At 45.5% G+C, this 4,796-nt stretch overlaps 1 pseudogene; it reads right to left on the reverse strand.

The window, feature by feature from the left end:
• Positions 1–1,449: 1,449 nt before the first annotated feature.
• Positions 1,450–2,080, reverse strand: LOC103087372 (TIP41-like protein pseudogene; annotated as a pseudogene).
• Between the last annotated feature and the right edge of the window lie 2,716 nt (positions 2,081–4,796).

The following is a 4,796-nucleotide window of genomic DNA, read 5'->3' on the forward strand; positions in this document are numbered from 1 at the left end:
TCGGAGACTAGAATGGGGAGCTCTCATACCCAGCAACCATAGCAGAGCCCAACAGAAAAAAGGAAGACTCCTCTTATTTCCTGGCAAGGGCTCAACCAATGGAAAGTCATGGATTCTCTGTTTACGATAGCACTCCCATTTTCCTTTTCTTCTCTGTAAAAGCCTTCTCCTTCCCTTGCCATTTGGGGACTTGCACACGGCCCACCATGGTTGCAGACCTGAATTGCAATTTTCTGCTGATCCCGAATAAATCCAACTTTGCTGGAGAAATATCTGGCAGTCTATTTATTGTAGGCCAACAAGATATAAATGGCCATTTAATCAAGGCTCATTCAAGGGGCATTATAGCACCTTCCTTCTTTCCTTTTAGCTATTATAAACAATAGCATTGCCATGACTATTTATATATATACAACTCTATACAGCTTCCTGATTAATATTTGTGGGTTACTGTACGTAAGAATCTTTTGAGGATAAATTCTGAAAAAAAAGTCAATATTGTTGAGTTAAAGTATAAGCATTTCTAAAAATTTAGATTTCATTTTTTTCTGAGGGAGTAAAGTATAGCTTATTTTTAGTACTTTACTATCACTTTTAAAAAGAAAAATATCCATCACAGTGACCATGTTATTTCAAAGGAAAAAGAAAGTGCAGGATTTAGGAAAATACCAATCCAATCACATCTTACTGGGCTTAAATTCCAGTTCTGCCACCTATTAACTGTATAACTTGGGCAAGTTACTTAATCTGTCTTTGCCTTATTTGTCTCAGCTATAAAACAGAGATAATAATAGCATCTATTTCATAGGGTTGTTAGGAGGGTTAACTATTACTACGATTACCCCCACTGATACTAGTGGTTTCTTCTCTCATTTGTCATTCTATATGATCACAAATATGATGTTAAAAATTCATTCAAAAAGGATAGGCTACTATAAAGCTACAAGAAGAATTTTCATGACTCAATTTAATCCTCCCCCCCACTTTCTTCACTTATGTTTTTGAAAACATCGTATGTTAACAGTTCCTTGAAATGGAGCACAGAGCTTTCAAACATTAAAACAACCATGAAAATAATTGTATAATACAAATTTCTGTAGGCCATGAGATTGGTATTTCTAATATCAGGACATTACATAAACAACACATACCACAAAAAAAGTAAGAGTTAAGGGACAGTTTTCTTAAACAGATTAAGTTTAAGAGGTTTTTAAAAAGCATCAGACTCCCCTTTACCAGGGAGTGTCTTTTGGAAAACATGTTCAACTTGTAGAACTTTTGGAAAAGAAGATGTAATGTTTCGATAACTGTGCAGTCAACAGTGAATATGACACACCCGATCTTAGAGGTTAGACAAATAGCCATATAATATAAAGCATTACTGCATTTCAAACTGTCAGACTGACAATGTAACAGCACGAACAAGCCCAATGTCAATTAGTACTTTCATTAAATGAGAATAGATACCTCATGGTAAAGTCTTGTGTCATTCATCCTAATAAGCACCCCATCAATTCTCAAGAAAAACCGCAACAGCAAGAAAAAGCTATAGAAGGCGTTACTCTAATTTTCACACCCAGGCTTGAGACTCCATGATCATGAAGTTCATCCTCAAACAGGAGAACTTCTTCAAAAAAACTTAATATGTTCTCTGGCTTTCAATTTCTCTGTATCTATGTGATCTGTTGTAGGTACAACCTTTAGCTTAAGTGATTCTCCAGGTAATGTTCCCTTATAATCTGTGTATAGGTCCAATCCTACGGTTTAATAAATTCCTTAGAGTGCTACCCTCTGTCCTGCTTTCCTGCCACCCTTTGGCACAGGCTACTTTAAGCATTCCTTGGTAGTTGTTCACACATCTTAATGCATCTGTAGCTTTGAACTCAATCCCAAAGCCAGAGCCATGCTGGATTCTTACAACGTTGTTTCCAAACATCATTTCAGGGAGAGATGGCATATGCAATTCATCAGCTAACTTCTCCACATCTTCTGACTTCATGATGTGGGTCTTGGATGCCGTCAGCTTCCAGGGCCTGAAGGAGAAGTCCTGGTGGCTGCTCTGGAAGCCGTGGATCATCATGGCCGCAGTGGGGCCCGCGTGGGCCGCATGGAACAGGCTGGAGCAGTGGTGGCAGTGGCAGCGGCGGCCGACCGGGTCTGTTACTTCTTAAAGGTCAGAGGGGGGACTTGGTATTCTCAGAGCCCGCATGTTCCTTGGCTGCTCTCCTAAAATTCTGGGCTGGGGGAGGTGCTGGGAGGGCCTGACCTCCATGCAGAGGGTGCCTGTATGCACAGGTCGCCCCAAGTCCATCTCTTCTCCCAGAGATTGAACAGGATTCCTTGGTCTGGAATGTCTCTGCGTGGCCACAAGGTCCCGCTTTCTCTGGGATCCTCCTGTCTGTGTGTCCAGGCCATGCTTCTGCTCCAGTTCTTGGTCCTATCTCTGATGATACTGAAACTAGCAGGACCCTGTTGGGCTCCTGGGCATGGAAGCCTTTCAGACGCTTGTTAATCAGGGAAGGGAGGGTGTGCAGAGATAAGGGAGGAGCAAAGAAACAACAGCACAGCTTTGGGGGCAGGGCCCTGGTTCCATCTCAGCTGGTACACATAACAATATCTCTGAGCTCTTCTGCAGAGCTAAAACCCCCAACAAATGGAAGATGTTAACTACTTGATGAAGCATTCTTCATTCCAGAGAAGGTCACAGTTTGACAGCCTCGAGAACCAGAGAATCTCTTCAGGAGACCAGCTGAGGCCAGATTAAAGGAGTGCAGGCCCTGCACTGACCCTGATGCTTATCAGCAACCCGGCCCTTGAACCACTGCTGTAAAACTCCTCACCAAATCCTCCTGGGTTGGGACACAGTTTTGAGAGGCACGAGCCTGCTGTGCCCCCCTCTGCCTGGCAAAGGAATACAGCTATTCTTTTCCACTTCACCCAACACTCTGCCTCTAAGATTCAGCTCGGCACTGGTGCACAGAGGCTGAGTTTTCTGCATCAATATTGCCGAGCTGAGTTTATTGTGAGCCCACCACGCGCTGGCCTCTGAGCACGCTATGCGTATCGGGGCGTTTAATCCTCGTAGCCACTCAAGAGGCAGCTCCTGATACCTCCATCTTTCCACTCAGGAGAAGCCTGGGACAGAGAGGTGCAGTGCCCTGGCCGAGGCTGTGCAGGTAGCCCAGCCTGTGCCCTTGGCACAAGCAGGATGGAGAAGCAGCCAGGCCCACGGCCTCTGTTGCTCAGTCCCTCCTGCCTCTTCTCATCCCTGCTTTGTTCTCTGCCTCACTTTATGAGGACCAGGGATCTGCCTTCAGACTAAGTGGCTGCAGGGGGGATGATGAAGGGAGCAGAGATCATCAAATGGTCCCTTGGCTCTGAAGGGATGGAAGGAGACCTTAAGACAGTGAGTCCTTAATTTCTGTTGGAGTCATAAATCGGAATCACAAAGGGGGCATTGTCTTATGGCTCAAATTGGAATAACCTTAGTTGAACTGTGTGCGTGTGTGTGTGTGTGTGTGTGTGTGTGTGTGTGTGTGCGCGTGCTAATGCTTTCCATTAGCAGACACAGGGTATGAGCTTCTCTGTGCTGGGAGAGCCAGACTCTGCCAAAGGCTGTGGAGTAGCTCACAGGCACCAGCACCACTGAGGAACTTTTGTCCATTTTGGGAAATAAGACTTGGTTTGAATCCAGCTTGACCCTGTACTTGCAGTGGAAACGTGGGCAGGAGACTCAAGCAATCTAAGCTTTAGTTTTCTTATCTGGAAAATAACGATGAATACAATCTAGGGATGCTTTGAAGAGGGGTTGATCTGTGGCTGTAGAGCTCAGAGCTCCGTCCTGGCGCATGGCAGGTGACCACAGTGGACATCTGTAGTATCTGCCTGCCCAGAATCCATTCCTCCATCTATACTCCATCTGAATCCCCCTTTGGAATTCCCGCTCCCCTGCCTTCTGACACAGAGGTGGGTGAATGACCCTGGGCTGGCCAATCAGAGTCACAGAATCTGGTCCAGGGATGGGCATGTGACCTAATCCAGGACAAATAACACTCAATCCCGAGACTTTCACTGGAATGACTTGGACAGAGAAGAACTTGACCAGGAGCTGCTGGTGGCCATCTGGGACCCACATAAATAGAGCTTTCCTGAGAACAAAGCTGACAGATGAGAGAAGAGAGCTGGATGGATATAAATCCAACCAAAGAGAAAGAGACGAGCCTGATGGCATCCTTGGGTCCAGGATCCAGCTGTGCTGCAGTTAAGATGTGCCTCTGCGTTTCCCAGGGACACAAACCAACAAACTCCCCTTTACTAGGTCAGCCCCTCACAGTGGAAAGTGTCTTGGTCGAGTCAGTGCTCAGTACTATTGACAGGAGGACAGGGGTGCTCAGAGAATCCTTTCCCCACACCCCGCCCTCTGCACCTCTTCCATCTGGCTGTTCTTGAGTTATATCCTTTTATAATAAACCATTAATCTAGTAAATAAAATGTTTCTCTGAATTCTGTGAGCTGCTCTAGCAAATTAATTGAACCCAAGGAGGGCATTGTTGGAACCTCCCATATGTAATCTGTTGGTCAGAAGCACAGGTGACAACCTGGACTTGTGATTGGCATCAGAGATGGGTGGGAGGGGGGCAGTCTTGTAGGGCTGAGCCCTTAACCTGTGGAATCTGATGCCATCGCCAGGTAGCTAGTGTCAGAATTGAGTTGAATTGTAGGACACTCTGCTGGTGCTGGAGCATTTCTTGTTGGTGTGGAAAAATCCACACACACATATTGGAATTGGGTGCAGA

The sequence above is a fragment of the Lipotes vexillifer genome, unplaced genomic scaffold (genome assembly GCF_000442215.2).
Source record: "Lipotes vexillifer unplaced genomic scaffold, Lipotes_vexillifer_v1.1 scaffold3, whole genome shotgun sequence".
In the NCBI taxonomy this organism is placed as follows: domain Eukaryota; kingdom Metazoa; phylum Chordata; class Mammalia; order Artiodactyla; family Lipotidae; genus Lipotes; species Lipotes vexillifer.